At 36.4% G+C, this 23734-nt stretch overlaps 1 protein-coding gene across 12 annotated transcripts in view; it reads right to left on the bottom strand.

Moving 5' to 3' along the window:
- Positions 1 to 23734, bottom strand: part of KLF12 (Kruppel like factor 12) — a 453886-nt gene that overhangs the window by 268822 nt on the left and 161330 nt on the right. Inside the window, exon 1 of one of the 12 annotated variants that reach the window (XM_031655900.1) lies at positions 782 to 1060. The exons of 10 other annotated variants lie outside the window; for them this stretch is intronic. The gene's annotated coding sequence lies outside the window, so the exon portion shown is untranslated. Of the gene's footprint in view, positions 1 to 781; positions 1061 to 23734 lie in introns of those variants that run through there. One more of the 12 variants, XM_017951311.3, reaches the window with a different exon arrangement.

Below are 23734 nucleotides of genomic sequence, written 5' to 3' on the forward strand. Positions count from 1 at the left end.
ATACAAAAGAAAGTGCAGCCAGCTCACAGCCCATCACAACAGGACAGGGGAAGAGGTGGCGTGGCAGTGGGAAGAAGGAGGAGGAAAAATATTTGAGAGACAGTTCATAGCTGTACAGCCTTTGATGACTGAGATGAAGGAAGTGCTGGTGGTAAGAAAGAGCAAGGAGAAGAGTGTCAAGAATAACAAAGATTTTTCTAGATTTTCCACTAAGGTTAAGACAGGAAACCAAATAGGAAAGGAAAACCATATCACATTTCTCCTATATCCCTGGGATACATGAATATCTGGGTGTAGTATTCAATTTCAATATATTTTGTTTACCTAAAATCTGTTACACAGAGGGAAAGATCTCTCTTAAGCTGTGCAGGTTCGAATCACGTAAAAGAGACTAATAAAGTCAAATTTATCCAAACATGGAAATACAAGTTTGCTTTAAAAAAAAAATGCTATCAACCAATCCTCTGATTAGCCACATTTTTTAAAAAAAATTGACTACCATTTTATTCTACAAACTCATGGTTATCAAAACCAAAAAACAAAATACAAATTGCTATTTGCTGAAGTAGAAGTTTGAGTACTGTACATGAACATATTCATTGGTCATTTCCCTTTATGAAAAGTTGAATAGTAATGAAAAAAACATTCAGAACACTGGAGGATGTAATGAAATAACACCACTGGTCTTTTGCGTCAAGAGAAAATGAAGATTACTATCAAGTATTAAGTCATTTATTTTCTGTGGGAAACAAAGGAAATAATTATTGACCCAAATTTCTACCTTTTCTTGTGTACAATGATTTCAAGTTGCTCCTTATCAAACCCAAACTGGATTAACTTTCTACAACACGGATCACTGAGTGTTTATCTCCTGCATAGCCTGAAAAAAACAGCGCTGATGAGTTGGGGATAATAAAAGAATGTACCCGAAAAGTAAAAATCCAAGTTAAGTTTTTAAAATGTGACCCTTGTAATGAAAACAAAAAAGAGCAAGCAATCTTAAATTTTTTTTGGCAGCCAGAAAAACGTGCACACTGCTAAACAAGTAAATTAGATTTTGTTTTTCTCTTTTCTGTTTTTTTTTTTTTTTTTTTTTTTTTGAGAGGGAGTCTCACTCTGTCGCCCAGGCTATGGTGCAGTGGCGCAATTTCAGCTCCACCTCCCTGGTTCACAGGATTCTCCTGCCTCAGCCTCCAGAGTAGCTGGAACTACAGGCACCTGCCACCACGCCCGGCTAATTTTTTGTATTTATAGTAGAGACGGGGTTTCACCGTGTTAGCCAGGATGGTCTTGATCTCCTGACCTCGTGATCCGCCCACCTCAGCCTCCCAAAGTGCTGGGATTACAGGCATGAGTCACCGTGCCTGGCCCAGTTTTGTCTTCTTCTAAGACCCTACATTCATTCTCTTCACATATTTCTAATTTAAATATTAGGTAAAACTTTGTGCTTATATGTAATTTTATCTTCCTCTGAAAATCTTGAGCATGGTATTGGTTTCTAATGGAATGTATGTTTTCAAAAAAAAGTAAGTCAGAAAAAATGATCTTTAGATTTTTACTTCATCCGAGAAAGGTTATCAAAGCACATAAAAGCATGATGTAGTGTTTGCCATGTTATTACGAAGTCTAACAAAAGTAGTTAGGACTAAAAGATTATTACAATATTAACTAGGTTGCAGTAGTATGCATTGTCTGGACAGTCATGTCAGACACCTAACAAGAATGGCCATGCCTTTCCTCTCTTTTCCCACCAACACTCTGGATGCTCACAATGTAGAGAAGACATTTCTTAGTTGGCAGTCAAATGGCTAAATGCATATGCTTGGCCCAATATATAATCTATCAATTTTTCAAGGATATCCACTTCCCATTTATGATTTTTCCAGATTTCCCAAATGATATCTTTAGTTATATTAAATTTTACATATAATCCAATTACTGTATTCATTTGACATTTTTACTGACAATGCTGTTAAATATCTAACTCATTTTACCCAAATATCCCCCAAGAATTCTGACTACGTTATCTTTTACCTTTTTGAATACACTCTTTCATGTCTACACGTTCTTCTGTACATTTTCATTACTGCACAGAGTACAAGTTAGAATAGGACATTGCCTCGGAGAGTGGGCCTGATAATCAGACTTCCTGGTTTAGTCTCTACTACGTATATAAGTCCAGGTATACGAGACTTTCTTCTGGTTTCAGTTTTCTTATCTGTAAAATGCTGATAAATTTCTGCTTCACATAATTTTTTTAAGACTTCAAAGGGACAATGTATATAAAGTGCTTAGCACATAATAAGTCTTTTACAAATGTTAATAAGTAATACTTAAATAATTATAATTAGTAATAGTAGTATTTCACTTATTCTTCCCAAACTGATTTTTTGAATGGATGTACTGACCTGATTTTCTTTGACTCTTTGCAGAAACCACTAAGTTTTGTGTTACATTCTTTATAAAACTATTATATAACTAAAACAGATATGTTAAGAGTTGTTTTTCGTAAATGATGACAGGAATTGACAGAAAACAAACCCACACAATTAATACATAATTGTGGAATACATTAATATATAATTAAGGTAAGTTGCAGCAATGAATTATTTTATGTTTAAAACTGTGACGATGTACACACCGATCACACAGAAATACAAGTCCCTTCATCCTAATGAGGACATCTAATGTTTTCTGACTACTAAAGACAACCATGAAGGGTCTGATAGTGCTTCCTACCAAGCAAATTCTATATTTGACACAGTGCTAAATAAAAAGTTTTACTGGTTCTCCTTTATGTGATTATCCAGAAATATACTGTTTAAGAGAAAGACGTTTATTACCGAACATATTTAACAAACAGATTACTGGAGAAGTTATCTACAAAGTGGCCTGTAATTTGAACCCTGGAAAACTTTCAAAATTACTTGAGGAAATCAAAAGAACTACATAAGAAATAAATTGCTAAATTTCAAAATTAGCTTGCATTTAGGGCAATATGAAGTCAGCAATACCAACACCTCTATGCCATTACACATGTTCCTGTCATCACCTTGACGATGTTCTTTCCTCACCTGCTTTTCCACATTTTACTAACCATGCTTGTCTCTTCTTGGAATTTCCGTAGGATGTGCAGGTGTGTACATAAATAAATTAAATCCAGCATTCTTTTTTCCTTTCTGGAGTATTTCTCCAATTCTAAAACGTACCACAATAAAGTCATAAAGGAAACAAAATTCATTCAACAAAAATTTGGAATATACTTTCAAATTAAGGAATTATATAACTGCACAGCATTTACTCAGGCCTTGTTACTTCCTGCCAGCCTCTTAATAAGCATGACCCATAAAAATAGAAACAGTATAATTTTGAATAACTGAATAACTTACTATACCCAGGAACTTTCTATTACCCTCTTTTGCTATTTGATGCTGAATATGGCTAAAACAAATGTTGCCAATAGAGAGAGTACATTTGAGGAAGTCCATTGTTGTAACTCAGATATTCTTTTAGACCAGGGCTTCCTAACATCTGTACTACGTACATTTACACCAGATAAGTCTTTGTTTCCGGGGCTGTCCTGTACATTGCAGGATGCTCAGCAGCATCCTTGGCTTCTGCCACTACATCCCTGAAACATCTCCTCAGTTTTAACCATCAAAAATGCCTTCAGAAATTGCCAAATGTTGCGGAGGAGAGGGAGTAAAGCAGCCCAATTCAGAACCACTATTTTGTAATTACTGATTCTATGAACTCATTAGAAAAGAACCTTACTTTTGGCCAGGCATGCTGGGTCACATCTGTAATCCCAGCACTTTGAGAGGCCAAGGCAGGAGGATTGCTTGAGCCCAGGAGTTTCAGACCACCCCTGGCAACATAGCAAGACCTCATCTCTATAAAAAATAACAATTAAAAAAACCAGACGGGCATGGTGGTGTGCACCTATAGTCCCAGCTAATTAGGTTGAAGTGAAATGATCACTTGAGCCTGGGAGGTGGATGCTATGACCCGTAATTGTTCCACTGCACTCCAGCCTGGGCAACAGAGGGAGGCCCTGTGAAAGAAAAGAAGGAAAGGAAGGGAAGGAAGGGATGGAAGGGAGGGAAGAGAGGGAAGGGAGAGAAGGGAGGGAAGGGAGGGAAGGGAGAGAAGGGAGAGAAGGGAGGGAAGGGAGGGAAGGGAGGGAAGGGAGGGAAGGGAGGGAAGGGAGGGAAGTAGGGGAGGGATGGAGGAAGGAAAGGAAAGGAAAGGAGAAAGGAAAGGAGAAGGGAAGGGAAGGGGAAGGGAAGGGGAAGGCAAGGGGAAGGGAAGGGAAGGGAAGGGGGAAGGAAGGAATCTTAATTTTATGTTGAATTATACTTCCCAATAAAATCATACCTCAATATTAAAAGAAAATAACACCTGATATAAAATCATACTATAATTTGCTTTAGAATATATCTGCTGGGACATTAGCAATATTTTAAAAGATAATTTTATTATTTTCCTTAAATTCTTTCTATCCTTTCTGCATATCCAAGTTTTTCCAACAAATAAGTGCAAAGATCCCAGAAAGGGGCTGCAAATTTGCTTATTAGTTCAAGCAATGGAAATTGAAACAAACCTGAAGATTTCAATATTAATATAGCAACTAAGGAAAGCTTTCTGGCCCCATTCTTAGACATGGCCAATGAGGAACTACTAAATTAGCCTCAGAAGTCTCCAAAGTAAGAAACTACAATTACCCAAATTAATATGGTGATTTAACTTTCAACAGGGAACTAGAAGACAGAGTTTTTATTCTTGGCTCTACATCAGATTGGCCGGATGAAATCTTTAGAATTTGCATTCCTTCACAAAAACAAAGACTGACCCCTATATCAAGAACAAAATATTTCACAATATGAACTGAAATATAAACCTGATTATATTTCATTAATTTTGTTAGAAAAAAGTAACATAAAATCTAATATATCCTTGTGGTTGTTCCATCTAGTTCCTGTGAAAAATAATAAAAATGATCACAAGTTACGTAAATCAATTGCTAAAGAAAAGGGGGAAGGGTGTTCCTTATAAAAAACTAAAAGATATGCTGGGTAGCAGGGCAAGAAACACAAGTTTAAACATTGGATCCTTTCTAGAAGATCTTACTGTTGATTCATAGGAATAAAAGAAGGAATTGGTTTTAGAAGATAGGAGATATGCAGAAAATGAAACCACAAATTCACTTCTTTTTGCACATGCAGTTTTGTTGCACCGTCTATATCTGTGCTGTCTGGGTAGCCACTTGCTGCAACTACTGAGCAGCTGAGACATGACTAGTCCAAATTTAGATGTATGCAAAAAGCATATTGGATTTTGAAGACTTAGTATGAAAAATACAATTTAGAATGTCTCGTAATTTTTGAATTAATTACATGTTGAATGGTATTTTGATTACACTGGGTTAAGCTAAATTTTTTTAATTTTTTTTTTTTATCTTTTGAGACAGAGTCTCACTCTGTTGCCCAGGTTGGAGTGCAGTGGTGCGATCTCGGCTCACTGCAGCCTCCGCCTCCTGGGTTCAAGTGATTCTACTGCCTCAACATCCAGAGTAGCTGGTATACAGGCACACACCACCATGCCTGGCTAATTTTTGTATATTTAGTAGAGACAGGGTTTCACCATGTTGACCAGGCTGGTCTCGAACTCCTGACCTAAGGTGGTCTGCCCGCCTGAGCCTTCCAAAGTGCTGGAATTACAGGCATGAGCCACTGTGCCCAGCCATTTTTTTGTTTAAACTTGTAAAATGCCTACTACAAAACAAAAATCATAACTTCCTTTAGTGTCTACTAGAATACTGAAGATTACGTATGTGGATTGTATTCTATATTTCTTGGACAAAGCTGTTCTACACTACTATCATGTCAGTGGCTCTCACACTGAATTGGTACCATGATCTTACCTGTAGCTTCCACCCAGTCTTTCTGGAAATTGAAAGGTGGTGGGGAGTGGGAAGTTTTGAACGTCACAAAATTGAAAGAATGCCACTTTCCTTTACTGCCCAGATGCTAGAGATGTTAAAAGTCCGTAGCGTATGAGTCAGTCCCAAACAACGAACTTCTCTATCCATAATCTCAGGTGTGCCCCCACTGGAAAACACGAACGTGAACTCATCTGCTAGGCAGACTTCAGCAACTAATTGCTGAAACCTAACTTTGTATCTTTAGCACTGGCCTCTTTATCCCTGAAGACCCAGAACTATATTCTAACGGACCCCTTAACATCTCCAACTGGACATTCCATGGGGATGGCACAATTAACAAATCCAAACCAAATTCAGTATCTCTGACCTCCACACCCCTTCCAAAAAAAAAAAAAAAAAAAAAACCGCAGGCAAGAAAGACAGATCTTGCTCTGCATCACGAATTTTCCATCAAGGAATGACATCATCATTGACACAACCCTGTTTCTCAGGCTAGCAACTTTTTCCTTGCTACCCCACTTAAAACTTGTTACTACAATCCTTGACCAGTCACAGCCAGCCTTTTCTCTCTATTCCAATTGTCACTGTCCCATATATAATGGTATTTTCTTCCATCCCACCACCAAAGACATTTTGGGACAGAGGGAAATCGTTCCTCTATATCTACTGGTTAAATTAACTAATTTAACCAGCAGCAGAGGAAAATCTCAGCAATTGTTGATGCTAGATAAAATGTAAGGTCATAAGGAAGCCTTAGAAAATATGACTGTATTTTATATTAAATATATATATTATTTATATTAGATATATTAAAAGAAAAATCATGATGTCTACTAGTAGATAAGGATAAGTGACTTACAAATCAGTTAAAAGTATTATATATGATTAGATGTGTTTAAATGTAGTACATATATATGGTAATGTACTATATATGTATAATTTTATATCTCATGTAATATATTTACATATTAAGTGATTCCCATTATGGTTATTTCAAGCAACTATAAAGAGACATTTTGAGAACCTTATTTTTCAACACATTATCAGGTAAATGCTATCTAAAAACAAAGATATTGCTTCTAGATTTTAAAAGGGCAATGCATAATAAAACTTCATTTTGCTTCCAATAGTTTAGTCTGAAAGATCAGATGATGGCAAATCATCACCACCTTTTGAAAGTATAAAATCGCAGGATGAACATTCTCAAATACTGCAAAATGCAAGTTTTTTTCTTTTACCATTAACTTGAAACCATATGAAACTCCCTGAAGAAAGCTGGAGATACACAAATGGAGGAGAAACATCAAGGCCTACTGGCATCCTGGAAAAATAACAATATTCATAGCCAATGTGAGTCTCAAAAAGTGACTGAACAACCAACCTGCTTCCAGTATTAAAAATAATAGTTGAAATTAATCTAATGTCAAATAATTGAGAACTAAATGAATAGATTATGAGACATTCAAACCACCGAATATTTATACACTAAATATGTAGCTCTTCGTCTTGATATAAATGACTGATCACAAAGAAGTGGAAAAAAAAAACAGTATGTTCTTATAACTTTAAAAATAATGCATATGGAACAGAAAAAGCATGCTAAAATGACAAACACTCAAAATTGGAGCTGACAGAACATGGAGTGAGATTTTTCACTTGCTCTGACATGTTTTCTCACTTTTTAAAATAATTGTAAATGTTATCTATACAATTAAAAGAAATGCTTGACAATTCAAAATGTGAGGCAAAAAAAAGAGTCAAGTGGGCTAAAAAAAAAAAAAAAGTCGATGGTTGGGATTAGAAAAAAAAACAAGTTCCTATATAGGTTAGCAATCATAAAGTGTAAGAGAGTCATTGTTTCTCTAACCAGCAACATGCACATACATGCAGACACATACACACTCTTCCATGTATACTCGTGTTACATTACAATTTAACTAATACAAACCTTAAAAATATGCAGCTGAAACTGAAACAATGTACTGTCTACGTTATATTTGTAATTGATATGCTGAATCTGTTATACAGCTTGAAGTGCGCTATCAACACCTTTGTGAATATTTTCATTATGCAGAGATCTATATTATACTGTTAACTCATCTGAGAATGATATAATGTATTTTATGTTCTAGGGAGTTCCTTGACAATAGACAAGTGGACACATTATACTATTGTCTTGTGGTAAGTATTTAGCATCCTTAAAAAAGAAATTATGTGCCAAATACTTTTTTTTTTTTTTTAACTTCAGGGAATAGCCAGTGAGTGTACTTTTAAAGATCTCACTCATAGGGGAAATAAATCTTTTCTGGTTCTGTCTGGGGAAAGTACACAAGAGCAAAAAGATTTACACTTGTCAGATTTTTGAATAAAATATACTATCTTATAATTACAACAATTAGACTGCCTTCCTTTGAGCCTTTAATTATGATAGCTGCATTCTTAGATTATATAACAATATTAGAAATGTTTTTTGAGAAAATTCTTAGAGAGTTACTATGAAGAGGACTGCGTTCTAACTAACAATGCATTTTTGGAAGAACCAAAAATATCCTCTGGGTATTTTCTTAAAAAAATCTTTCCAGTTTCCTGCCTAGCATGTAAGAAGCTTAGAAGTAGCCACTCCATCCTAACAAGTGAGAAGCTGAATAAACTGAAAAAATCAACAACTCTTCTCAGATCTGTTAGAGAAGTCAAGGGCAAATACTGTCCCAAAATTGGAGACAAAGATAGGAAGACACAGAGAAACAGAACTTAACAGGGAAGAAAACTCTGTGAGAACAAGTATTCAGGCTGGAAATCCCAAATTGTAATTGATGGATTGCTATGGACTCAGAGTGGACAACTCTGGGAGTTAAAAACTCCAGGGGGACCAAGTCACTGGAGGTTCTTGACATGTGTACAGTAAAATCTGCAATCTTACCTAAATTTAATAAAACTTAAGGAGTGTGTATTACAATGAGACTTTAGGGCCAAAGACCTGAATAGACACCTTATCAAATAAGACAAAGATGGCAAGTTAGCATAGAAAAAGATGTTCAACACCATACATCATTAGGGAATTGCAAATTAAAACAATGAGATACCATTACACAACTATTAGAATGGCCAAAATCCAAAAACGAACATCAGCAAATGTTGGGGAGGATGTGGAGCAACAGGAACTCTCATTTCTGGTAGAAATGCAAAATGGGCAGCCACTTTGGACAACAGTTTATTAGCTTCTTCCAAAACTAAATATATTCTTACCATAAGATCACACTGTCACTCTCTTTGGAATTTACTCAAATGAACGAAAACTTATGTCCATGCAACATTTATAGCACCATTATTCATAATCCCCAAAACTTGGAAGCAATCAAAATGTCCTTCAGTAGGTGAATGGATAAACTGTGGTACATCAGACAATTAATCAGCACTAGAAAGAAATTAGTTATCGAGCCATGAAAAGACATGGAGGAACCTTACGTGCATATTGCTGAGTGAAAAAAAAAAAAAGAAAAAGCCCATCTGAAAAGGGTATATCCTATATGATTCCAACTCTATGGCATTTTGGAAAAGGCAAAACTATCGACACAGTAAAATGATCAGTAGTTGCCAGGTCTTAAGGGGAAGAAAAAGATAAAACAGGAAGGGCATAGAGGATTTCAAGGACAATAAAATTATTTTTATGAGACTATGATAGTGAATACACATCATTATGCACCTGTCAAAACCCACAGAATGTACACAAAGAGTAAGTCCTATTGTAGAGTATGGACTTTGAATCACAATGATGTGTCAATATAGGTTCATCCATTGTAACAAATGTACCACTGTGGTGCAGGATGCTGAAATTTTCAAGGACGTTGTGTATGTGTAGGAATGAGGGGTAGATGGGAACTCTCTGTACTTTCTGCTCAATTTTGCTGTGAATTCAAAATTCTAAAAATAAAGTATATTTAAAAAATCTCTTTGCAAGTTTCATCACAACTACTTTTTAAAATTCAAAAACAGAAAGAATATACTCTGTACAATGGTCTCCAAAAAAAGCGGTTAAAAATAAATGAGACAATTCGATAATGCATTTCCTAATTCACTTCAGGGATACTATAATTAATATCTAGACATATGTAAAAACACTAGTGTCTAAAAGTAACCACTATTGCCAAGTCTATAAAATTATAAAAAAGTAGCAAGGTGCTATTCTCAAGAGTTTTGAAGAAACAGACCATTCTCTCACACAATTTTATATTACTTAAGCATACTTGTAACAGAGATTCAAACATAATTCCATTACCCCACATTAACTTTTAGCATTCTGTCAACACTAATACAAGGGATTGGTTAATAATTTGAAATACCAGGCAACATGGCCAAATATATCATTCTGCATTTAATCATTTTTTCCCTAGCAGTAAAGAAAATTGCTACCTGGCATACTTCTTAAATAAAAGATTAAAATACAATTAAATAAAGCATAGTCATTTTGTGCCAGAAGATGTAAGAATATGTGTGTTCTACTGGGATAAAAAAACCAAAGTTCCTATACAGGTTAACAGTCATAAAGTATAAGAGAGTCATTTATAAACACACACACACACACACACACGCACGTGCATGTTTATAACTTGGAATTATTTGTATGTCCCTGAAAAACATCCTGTGGGAAAAGCAATTGCAGGCATTGAGACACAACACTCTGCCTCAACTAACCTTAACTTTTCTATTTATTTTCAATTTTAGAATGGATTACATAATGTTAAAAAATGGTTTTAGGTTTTACTGCTTCTAACAACTAGGACAAGTCATTCAACAACGCTTTTGGAACATCTGTTTATATCAATTACCTTTTAAATTAAAAAGTTTTTGGAAAAATAATTCAAATTTTCTATATGGAAAAGTTTTATATATAATTTAGTACTTGTATGACACTAATAATGCCAATGGTAAATTTTGCATTTTCAATACTCACTTCAGCAAATCTTAATATTTTGACATAGAAAATAAGTTGTCAAGGAGAAGCAGAAATACTTATCTAAATCTAATTACTTGAAAAAACATTCTGTTTATATTTCTGCAAGCTAATAATTTCAAATAAGAAATCATGTACAGCTTGGATGCTAAGGTCTGATAGATTGGTTCAGAAATGCAAACACCCAAAAGAACTGGTAAAAAGATTGTTCCCCTCAATAATAGATGGGAAGAAAACCTAGCACTATGGGATTATGAAGTGGAACTTAAGCAAGAAATGTCTCTGAGGTTCAACTCATGCATTTGTTTTTACAATTTATTACAAACAAAATCAACAAATGGGGAAGTTAGCTTGAAAGTACTGACAGATCCCTTCTGAAGTATTGTTACAAATGTCTAATTTTATACCATTCATGATCTTCCATCCAAACAGTGGACAATGGAAAAGTAATCTGTGTGACAGTATAACTAGTAAGAGAAAATCCAGGTACCCTGTACTTTCTCATATCCACACCAACTACAGCCACGGATGCTAGGTCCATGCAACAGTGAGCATCTTACTGGCTCCTACCCACAACTCATTGATCTTTGCATCTCCCACTGTTTACAGAATAGCTTACAGAAGACCGAAGCTCAAAACAGCCTGCCTAGGTCTTTTTTCCAGGTTATTGGACATTGACAATAGCAAAACCATTGCTCAAATTCAGAAACACTCTATAAGAATCTTAGGTCAGCTGGGCATGGTGGTTCATGTCTGTAATCCCAGCACTTTGGGAGGCCGAGGTGGGCGGATTACGAGGTCAGGAGATTGAGACCATCCTGGCTAACACGGTGAAACCCTGTCTCTACTTTAAAAAAAAAAAAAAAAAGAATCTTAGGTCAGCCTAGTTTGAGTGTATACCCGAAAGCTTTCTGGACCCCCCAATTCTCTCAAAAAGGTATCAGAGGCTGGACATGGTGGCTCATGCCTATAAATCCCAGCACTTTGGGAGACTGAGGTGGGAAGATTGCTTGAGCCCCAGTGTTCAAGACTGGAATGGGTAACACAGTGAGACTTGGTCTTTACTTAAAAAACAAAACACATACCAGAATGAATTGTGGAGGCACATTAAAGAGAATCTGACATTAGGGTTGATATGAACCTAGCCTATGATATTCCAAGGAAGCCAAAGACAAAACAGGACTGTAAGCAGTGCTTCCCAATTATTTTCACACTATGCAGCATGCAAAAAAGGTAGCAGCTCTATTGCACACTGGGGTAAGCAGTTTAACTTGGCCTTGGCAGGCAGTCCCAAGGGGTAGGGATGCACATCTCAGGTACACTTGTAACACATCTGTGAGGGATCAATATGACTCCAGATACCCTAACAGTCAAAAGCCTTTACCTTAGGATCCAATGCCCTGAACATGGCTACTTTACAAACAAAACTACCACCAACAGCAAAAAAAAAAAAAATAGTGCTGAGAACTGAAGCACCATCAAAATCTTTATACTTTAATAGGTCAATGCTGCCACCATTAAAAGTACATTATCCCATGACAATAAGTTTGCCAAATATTTCAGATGAAAGTATTTCAGATGAAAAGACTTTAGGGCACAATATTTTAATGTCAAGTCTCCATAAGAAATATTTTATTCTAAAAGCACTTTATTTTGATGGCTCATTTCTTCATTCTTCCATCGAACCTAACTAATACATACAAGGATTCCAGCCTTTAATTACCTCTGTACAGTCCTCTACAGTGATGGGATGTATAGGCCAAGCAGATCTGATGGGTGGGGAATCTGGCTGTCACCCAGTCAGAGGCCTTGTGCTTGTATCTACATGGCTGTTTACGATCCATCCGCTTCTGCGTGGTCCATGCAGGGATAACGTGAAGGCTGACTTAGCATCCCAAAGGCAGATGCAGACAACATTCATGCACATAACTGCACATTGCTCCAAAACTCCTGCTCCCCTTTCCACCTTTCATCTTTCCCTTTCCAGAAGCAAATAAGTATATTAAAATCTCCCACTCTCACCAAAAGGCATAAGATGACTGGAATCTCTGTAGAAGTTATTAAGTCCCTATTATAACATGCTCTTCAAGCTAGGAAATGACTATTTCACACCAATGAGCTTTCTTTTCAAAGTTCTTGTGATGTACTGCTATGTAAATTAAATTAAGAACAGGCCACTCTAATACTCTAGTAGGTGGGGCTATAAACTGCAGGGCAATTTGGCAGAAAATATCAAAAGCCATCAAAATGCATGTACCTTTCAATCTAGCAATTGCAACTCTTGGAATTTATCCTAAGGTAATAATTAAGGATGTGCAAAAGAGTATTAATTTCCCTGCTGTTTGTAATTACTAAATCTTGGAAGCAAGCTAACTGCCACCAAATTGGATGCTGGTTAAATAAGTTATCACAGAAACATAAAAATCACAAATGATAATTTTGAAAGATGTAGAAATGTGCCCACTATATAATACAAGCTTGTGCATGTCATTCTTAAGTATCAAAATCAAAATACAGATAAACTAAATGAAGTTACTTCATTATTCCGAGTGCAGTTAAAATTATGGCAGCTTTACTTTTCTCTTTGTTTTCTGATGTTTCTCTAATGAGTCTATAATGAACATGTATAGTTTTGATAAAGAAAAACTAAAAGAAAAAAAAAAGTAAAAGCTTAAAGAAAGAAAAAGAAAGATGCCAAATAGAAAGTATCTGAAAGAGAAGGATTAGGAACAAGTGTGACTGTGAGGCCCTGAAATGTGCAGCCAACATTGGTCATGAAATCTCTGTTCCTCGGGGATTTGTAAGAAAAGGGTAGCCAAGTCTCATTTGAGGACAGCTTGAATGCAGTCCTGACCTCTGTGGCCTCTTGCAGTTTCATGTGCAAAAAGACTCAGCCAAAATTCAATTTTCACTCACTGAAACACAAAGTAGTCAATTCCTTACATTTGCGCCTAGTCCTCCACAATCCGTTCTCCTGTTCAAGAAACAGCAACCCTAAAGTCTTCCACCCAGTAACAAAACCAAACGACACTGAATTTATATGGCCAGTAATGTGCCAGCACTTTACTCAGGAAACACTGTCAAATGTTAGTTAATATTCTGTAACATGCAACTTACTTCTAGCTAACTGACTTGTCCATGTTAAAGAAAAAATATAATTAATTTCAGTCACTTAAATATCCCAGACTAAGAAAAAGAAAATGTAAAATGATATGCATATTGACCTGTAAATTTTATAACTAAAAATGTTATGAACAGTAACCAAAATAACTTACAGGATATGCTTAAGGACAATTAAAAATACTCACTTCTGACAAGCTCCTTTGCTTTAAAAAGGCCTCTAATTTTGTTTTCTAATACCTTCCTATGAATGCAAATGTCACACTTCCCAAATCCACAATTAAATGCATCTTTGACTTGGGAATCCGTTTTCCTGGCCCACGAGAAAGAGTTCACAGAAGATGGGGAGTCTGAGCATCAGAGGGGTTTAACCAAGAATGATCAGTTAAAATAGGTTTGCACCGGTTACCAAAACTGAGAAAAATGAGTTTGAATCAGTGCAGAGAGGCACAGAAATGCCAAGGTGAAGGAGCCTGCCAAGGCTGGAATACATGGTCACAAAACAAATAATGCATGGTGCTCTTCAAAGCCAGAAGAATACGGTGGATGATGTGTAAATGAGAGTCTAAGGGACCCAGTTTCAAGACAAAGTCAAGATTTTAAAAAAGAAATACCACTCCTGCTGAGACTCTCATCCTTCTGCCAAGGAGGAGTCCATGCCATCACCTTTGTAAGCAAGGCATCTGATATAGATAACACTGTACAACCCTTAAGGTATATTATTCTCGGTACCAAACATCTGCCATTTTCACAGAACAGTCATCCGGGCATAAGGTAGGTCTGTCTCTTCATCAATAAGCCTCACTTACACAGCATTCTTAGGAATATTGTGTTCTGAAGAGTTTTGTTTTCTGGATGGGTGAGGGGTTCCCTCTTTTAATTGCAAATTTAAAAGACAAAATACTAAGTACTTGGGATGGAAATATTCCTAATATCTTCTACATAGAGGGCAACGGACATACGTTAAATTTTTCCTGATGACTCAGACTAATAGTTATGAACACCAGTGACGATGCAATGCTGCATACTGAGATAACTTCAGGGCCCACTGAAGTGCATCCACGCTCAATGACCTGAAACTGCTGTGCTTCTCGAGTTCTTGTATCTGCATATTAGAGTCTGTCAGGCTACTACTTCTCAATATGGTCATGTTCTTTTTATAGATGCTCCTTCTGCCCTATGGTGAAACAGAAAGAACACTGAACTTAGAGTAAAGTCAATTTAGGTTATTATTTCTAGCTCAATGATCCTGGATAAGTCACTTAACATCTTTGAGCCCAAGTCAAATGAGGAAGTTCAACTATCTCTCAAGGTCCTTTCTTTGCTCAGATGCTTAACTCACATTTGCTGCTTCTCATCTGTTGTAGACTTTGAAATGAGAAAAATAAGTCAGCTAAATTTGCATAGGAAGTAAAATAAAATAGAAATATAAGCACACAACATGCTCTCTTGTAAGTGAAGCAGAAATATCTTATGACATCTATTTGTCTTCTCAGAGGCCTTACTTGTATACTTTGTAGTCACTGGTGGGGTCTCAGACAGCTATGATTTCTGGATAACTATGATTCTATGCATGATACTTCACTATATTTCCATATGCTCCTATTTTACCTATTATTCTCAAGGCAAAACATTATTTGATAACAGCTTTATTTCAAGCCACCTAAGAAGATAACATGTACATCTTTTGTCATCATCTATGCATGTCAGCAAACTGCAAAATGAATACTCTCATCTTGGGACTTTGACTTACTGAATGGTTTCAATGACACTGACTACTTAAGAAAGTTTTCTAAAAGATGATGCCTGTGAAAACATAAGACACAGTAGAAATGTAAAGAATATTTCTGTAAATTCCACAAGGAAAGAGAATCAATTCATCTTTTATTTTCTAGAGTCCCTAACACATGATTTGTCTATTAGTATCATCATCAGGAACTTTAAAAACCACATCTCTTCTCCCTCGACACGTTCAGCCTGAAGTCCAAGTCATGCTCACAGCTATACTTCTAGCTCCACACAGATCATCCATCTCCAGTTCCCAGCTCTCCCCTGAGTTCTGGATCTCTATTCCTTATCATAACCTCTGTTTGGATGTCCCATAAAGTGTCTAAGAAAGTTTATATTGCCTCCTCATCTCACATCTCTCTCCCTTACCCCATAGTTTAAAAAAAAAAACAAACCTGCAGCAATTATTCTAAAATTCTTCTGCTATATTGAAGTGGGAGGAATACTAATTCAAGGGCATACTGGGTGGGTGCTGCATTAGGAGGGAAGAATATCCAAGAAATATGAATCTATAATTACTGAGGGGTCAGAATACAAAAGCTACCTTTTTGGAGGTTCTAAAGCAGCCAATCCTAGGTAATGACTGGATAATCAAAGTTTATACTGCCTGGAGTGAAGTGAACATGTGACTATAAAAGTAGAGAAAGGGGTTATAAAGCCCATGGGGCTGGGAGTTATCTACATTTCCCTCCCATTTATCCCATATCCAAAAGGAATGCTGGCAAACAGGCCCCAGGTAAGCTTCTAAGTTATCCTCTACTTCCCTCAACAGTGTATACCACTGGGATTTTTTACACTTCTTTCCTTCTTCACTTTCGGACATGCCTACAACAAGTTTACCTTGGAAAGGATAAACTCCTTCTTTAATGACAGAACTCCTTAGCATCCTTCAAGCCCTCATTCAAGTACGGGTCTGCAAAGACTCCTCCACTTCTGCCAAGCTAAAGAGTCATTTCCTCTTACCGTGTTCAGATTTTCCACTAGATTAAGAACTCCACAGGGAGGAGCCCTATATAACACTTACCTCTGTCTCCCCAGTCCCTGGGATACTGCTTGGCACCATGCACAACTACAATAAGCATTCAGGACATACATGGAAGAAGCAGTACTTCCACAGCTCTCACTTAACAACAGGCCAAGTCCATCTCAAAATCTTCTTCATAGGGCTACCATCAAACCTTCCTCTTAATGCAGTACAGAGAGAGAGAAAATGTATTATGTCTGCCTGCTAGATATATACAAACAAGCCTCTTGACCTACCCATCTTTTGTTCTTAACATAGAGACCTCCTCATAATTTTAGACTTCATCTAACCAAAACCTGACAAATCCCACAGTGCTTAGTTAGGTTCAACAAAGGCTTGTTGTTGTTGGACCTCCTCATGCCAGTGGTACAAGCAGAGTTACAGGTCCTTAATTTGATACATAGCTGGTGCAATTTTGTATCAAACTAGGTCAGTCCATCTTACATAGTTCATGCTTTATTTCCAGTGTGGCAGAGTGAGAAAACAGAGGGTAGAATCTGATAAGAGGGAGGATTTAAACCATAGCACCAACATTTCCTGCTTGTGTGACCAATTTCTTATCTCTAAAAATGGAGATACTATAATCTACTTGTTTTTTTTATTATTAACCTAATGACAAGACACGTGGCAATGCACTTTATGAATCATAAAGCATTGTACAAGAACTGGTGCTGGTTTTTTAAATCATAATATGTCTTAGTACAAAAATGGCATACTCAAGTTCAGATGTACTGTCTTGATTACCTCAGATCCAACATAACTGAGAAAACTGCTCTAAGAGTTCTGACTTCCTGAGATCAGTGTCACAGACGATCTGAGTGAGCTTCTTTGAGCCATTTTGGGCAGGCTGAAGAAGCTTGTTAGTATCTATATGCTTCCAGGTTGGCGGGGCCAGCTTCTGCCAGTTCTACCATATGCCAACTGGCGACATACAGGAGCATACCAGTGCTACCAGCTCCACATATACACACCCACTTCCACCCCCAAGAGGTACCAGACTGTCGGACAACTTGGCCGCTAGCCTATGAAAATGTGGAAATGCTGAAGAAACATTAGCCAGCAAAGCACATACTGGCAGCTGAATCAAATGTTTAGGCTCTTCAATATACCCAAATAAATCGTTTGTGTGTTCTAACAAATGTTTTCTTTGGAAAGCATTTTTCAGTGCAGATGCTTCAAAAGTACCCATTTTTAATGGGTTAAAGCAAGGGCTCAAAGCAGCAGAAGGGTGGGGAATGTTTTTAAACAAAATTGCATCAGCTGCAGAAAAAAAAAGTTAACATTGACTGAGGGAAGGCATCTCTGAAAAACAGAAAAGTTGCCAGTAGTTTTCAAAGTTACACTTTTAAGGAACTTCAAGGGTTAAAAAATTGTAAGCACCCCAAAATAAGAAAGTTACTCAAACTTGGCAAGGGACAAAAAACTGTGTTAATTAAAAAAATATATTGATAAACATGGCTCCGCCAAAAAAATGCAATCAAACAAGGAGTCAAGAAGTTAGGAATTATAAATTAAACTCTTCTTGCCAGATACTTTTAATAAGCAATTGCAAACACATTTAAGGGTTTTTACACTGAGGATAATGGTTTGGGCGACAATCATAATGGAATCCAAATACATTAACTTCCTTCACAAAATAAACTACATAACCAAACCCCAGACAGAGCTCCTGACATACTGCCAGCCTCTAATGCAGGCACAGTAATACACTGTAAAAGACAGAACAACTGATCCCTGTTCTTAGGCAACAATGTAATGGATATATAATTTATTTGGGCTATATCACCCCTCTCCAATTTAAGTACACCTTCATGACAGTATCTTTTAAGACAGGAAAAGTTACCAAACCCTAAACTATAAAGTTGATACTATGGAAGTCCCTGATTTAAAAAACAAGCATGGTGGATATTTCTCCTGAGGCACAAAACAAGGAAACTCCATCTTAAGAGTAACTAGTTTCATCACCATCAAGAGAACTTATGTTCAGCTACTGACGTCAATGAAAATACTACGTTCACAATAGTGATATGAACTATGAATAAATAGAGCTAATAGGCCCGGCACAATGGCTCCTGCCTATAATCCCACCACTTTGGGAGGCTAAGGCAGAAGGATCATTTGTGACCAGAAGTTCAAGACCACCTGGGCAACATAGCAAGACCCCATTTCATTTATCAAGAAAGCTAATAGATTTTTTTAAGTGAATTCACCAGATGACGCATAAGGCAAGGGTTTTAAATAGTATTGTTTTCTACTCACAAATTAACCAGTTGTACAATTACACTGACCAAACCAGACTTTTGATGCTACAGAATTATTAAGTGTTCATTAAATCAAACCAAATGATATAAAATGATGCTCAGGAAAAGAAATGCCAACTTATAACAAATGCCAAAGAAAACCTTAAAATTCTGAAATGCTTTGAGTAAAGGGAGGAAAAAACATAATATCCATGAGTATGTAAAATCACAGCAACTTGTTAAATGATTTAAACCACAGACGAAGAATTTAAAGACCAACATTATGAGTTTTGATTTATCAGAATAAAGAAACACTGACAATAGCAAATGTCAACAACAACTGAAACTTTCCCCATTATCCTAATACGTTTTCACTGTAAATGTTCCATTAAAGAATGTCTTTAAAACAGTCTTCAAAGTTCAACTCCCTATAATTAATTCAATTCATAAAATTATCAATACAATTGAATAATAGTTTATAACAGTGTGGTGGTTACTCAGGCACATATAGTCCGTCTTTAATACATATTATGAGTAATTTGCTTATGAGACATCTGGGTAGTATTGAGTATGACACCAATTGCATTTAAACAGAAACATCCTAAGCCGGATGTGAAGGTTGATTCTGAGTTTCTTATAAACCATAAATTTCAGTTTATTTTTATCATCTAGCATGCCTCAGATGGAATTCGCAGTAATCACAGCTACAGTGGAGCAACTTCAAACATAAATGAAACAAATAACCGGCAGATCGATACAAGGTGACAGACTCCTGGCTGAAATCTTGCCCCAGCATGACCCACTGCTGCCCTTCTGCACTCTAAAGACTTAATGAATCACCAGAAGCACACTCAAGATTGTGTGTGTTTTGCCCACGTGAGAGCTGGATTTATATCAGTACCAAAAAAGCATCATCCCTTGCCATGAGACAAATACAATAAAGAACACGTTTCTACAAGGTACTGGACATGATGGTTTCATGAAGCATATGTACGTATCATATAAACATTTCATCATTTTAAACTGAAACACCAAGAATGACAGAAAATCGCAAAGCCTAATGAGGGGATAATTTTAAATGATATGCAATTTGTAGTAAGTTGTTTCTATATTGGCAAAAGGAAATGGTGCAACAGCAATATACAAAAAGCAGAAATGTAAAACCCATTTAGCTTTCTGAATATGTTTTGCCCCAGGAAATGCGTAAAATAACTTCGTCATTTAACACTGCAGATGCACCTGTGGGCACCAAAGTAATCTTAGTTACTTAAAATAATCACCCTGTGGAGAAACCTTATGTTATTTAATAAATAAGAATCTATGCAATAGGGCTCGTACCAACAAAAAGGAAAGCCACAGTGTGGGACAAAATGCCACCAATCTCCCTTAGAGGTAGCTTCCTGCCATTTAGCTCAAAGGTACAGAAACAGTCTACATGCTTTTATACTAAGTTCAGTATGTCTGAGTGGCTCTTTGAAAAGGCATCATTGTCCATACATGACCAAAACAGACAGAGAGGGCAAAGACATTCTGACAGACTTGCACAGAATCCAGCCCAGTCCTTTTCCAGAATAAGTCCAATTCCACTCCTCACCTTGAATTACAGCAAAACAGAAGATACAATAACCAATTCTCAAAGTGTAGCTCCCTAAAGAAAATGGACAGGTCTCAACTATAGTATGAAAAGGTATAAAGAAAGATTAACCAACACAGTATCACAGGACATAGAACATCTGCCCAGCAAGACAAGGTAAAACAAAGTAATAGGGAAAATAGGTAAACATCGCACAGGGCAAAAAGGAAGTAAAGAAAGAAGAAATGAAAGAGAAGGAAGAAAACAAGCATGCAAAGGAGGAGAAAGCACTCACTCCTAACATTTACACAGCCTAAAAGCAGAAGGCTTCATGTTGCAGGATTTCCAAAAAGTGATTATTAACGAATAGGAGCTCAAAGAGGAAATGATAAGACAACAGAAAGATGTCACCAAGCCAATAAAACATACCAAATACCAAAAATTTATCAATTCAGTACTCATAAACAAAATGAAAACAGCATGGAAAGGAAGAGACATGATTAAAAATAAAGGAATATGGCTAAAAATTGAATTAATAATGTAGAAGAAAGGCTTGATTCCAAAGAATACAGAGGAGAAAGACAAATACTCTTTTTCAATGGAGAAAAGATAAGAGGCACAAAGAACAAAGAGAGCCTGAAAATTGCTGATCCTGAAGAACCCAAAAATTGGATAGAAAAATATTTCAAGTAAAAATAGTATAAACTTTCCCTAACATGAAGAACAGACTGAAATAACATACAGTGTTCCAGGAAAAATTGTTACAGAATGATCCTTAAGTCACTGAACTTCAAGACAAAAAAAAAAAAAAATTCTGCAGGTGTTCAGGCAGAAAAGAGCAATTCACTTACGTGGGGGAAAAAAAGTCAGACTGGTCTCACCCTTCTATTAGGAACACTCAATGCCAGAAGACAAAGGAGCAACATCTATAGATTTCTAAGTGCAACCCAAGAATTTCACAAGGCCAAATATCTTTTGACCATAAAAGAAAATACATTTAAAGATTCAAGAAGTCAGGAAATGCAGCATCTACAAGACCTTCACAAAATAAACTCTTTAATAATAAAATCCAGTCAAATGAGTCATTAACAGAGACGCTATGGCAAAAGGATTACCTCGACACTAAATTTCTACAAAGTTCTGAGAAAAAGTGTGATCCGATTAGTTTATTAAGTCAAATGGAACTTAGAGTAGAAAAGTGACTGTTTAATATACTCAAATATAAAACTTCTCAGGGAATGCAGAATTTGTGATATTTCCTTAAAATTATTTGATAATGAAACCTAGTTGACAAATAACTGAAAATGAAAAGTCATGATAAAGAGCCAGGGAGGAACATCGAACAGATTTAAATACAACACTATTATTTGCTGTTTGTCTAGTAGATATACTCTTTAAGAGCACAGTACAGGTTTTTTAATTTTCCAGAGGACCAGGCAGAAAGTTCTAAATGAGCAGTTAGCTGATAAATTTATTAAATCCTCAATAAATCAGTAAAAGGAAATCCTGAAACTCAAGAGCAACTTTTATTGTAGCTTTATCACTGTATGTTCCTATTTTTAAAAACTTAATTATTCCATTAGTAAAAGATGTATGTTCATCTAAAAATCTAACTAAATATTGAGTATGTAATTCAAAAGTAACCTTTTTTTTAATTGTGTTTCTGTTTTTTTCAGCTCTTTTCTGCCTATAAGGCCAACCTTCTCTGCTCAGCTCACTAGAACACTCGTTCTACTGTATAGAATGAAGTATTATCCAATTCTATAATTACAAATAAAATCCAATTAGATCTTTAAACTATATTTGTTGTAATTTTGTTTTGTAACAGGCTTAAAAGATCTCATTTTCCAAACCTGATTTTCTTGGTATCATTTCTAACTTCCTTCTTATGTTCAACCCCACATACACTCAATAATTGAATCTTCATTTTATCTACCTCCTAAACATGCTCTGAATCTACTTTTTTTTTCCCATGTCTACAGCCAAGCTTAGGCACAGCTAAAGACACCATCACCATCAGCCCCTTAATTCTGTTGTCCTACTTTATTTCTCAATCCAGTGCTTTTTATATGCACTCAGAGTTCCTTAAAATGCAAATCTCATCATCTCCATTTCTTTCCTAAAGCTCCTCACAAACATACCTTCTTAAGTTATAAGTCTCATTATACTTTGGGCTCCTCCTCCCTTCAACAGGTATATTTCTCTGAGCACTCTACTCTCAAATCCAATTAATCTTTCCTCAGTTCCTCAACTGTGCCGTGACCTCCTCCTGGCCTATGTTTTTTCTCCACCACTCTTAACCCTCCTTTGGTTTACCTCTAATCATCTGTAGGTCTCTCTCTTTCAGTTTAAGCTTCCTTTACACTGAAAAATCTTCACAATAGAACCCCAACCCCAACCAAATTTAGGTTGGGCGATCCCACTATGTAGTGTCACAGAACCACATACCTCCAATCAACGCTTTCCCACACTGTATGGAGAAGTGCCTTTGTGCTGGTCTGTATTTACTAGTAAATCCCATACAAGCACACATTATATCCACCATATTCATGGTTGGAAGCCCAGAAACTGGCATGTGCCAGGCACATACTGAGTCATTTAAAAAAAAACAAAGAAAAAAAAAAGTTGAAGAATTAATGAATGGACCATAACAGAAAGTGTTTTTGGTTTTGTTTTGTTTTTTTTTTTTTTTCCCACAGCTGACCCACACATTATAAACCTTATTTTAATCCTCTCTAAAGCAACAAGTATGAAAGTTGTTCTTCAGCAACAACTCTTAATACACTCTTGAAAAATAAATAACTGAAACAGGTACAAAAATGGATTTAGGAGCAGGCCCCTCTGGAGCACCTCAAAGCTGAAAAATGATCATTCCAAGGAACCGGTTGCTCAAGATAGAAATTGAAGCTTCATCATCCACACACTCTTTCAGATCACCCTCAACAATAATCATCCGTATCTCTCAATTCTACTTCAGAAACATATGATGAACTTCCCTTTATCTCTATGGCAGGTGTTAACACTCCGAAGCCAAGCCAACACCATCTCACGCTGCCCCACAGCAGCCTCCCTACTCCAGCTGTTTGCAATTTTC

This window comes from Papio anubis, chromosome 15 (assembly GCF_008728515.1).
Source record: "Papio anubis isolate 15944 chromosome 15, Panubis1.0, whole genome shotgun sequence".
NCBI classification, from domain to species: domain Eukaryota; kingdom Metazoa; phylum Chordata; class Mammalia; order Primates; family Cercopithecidae; genus Papio; species Papio anubis.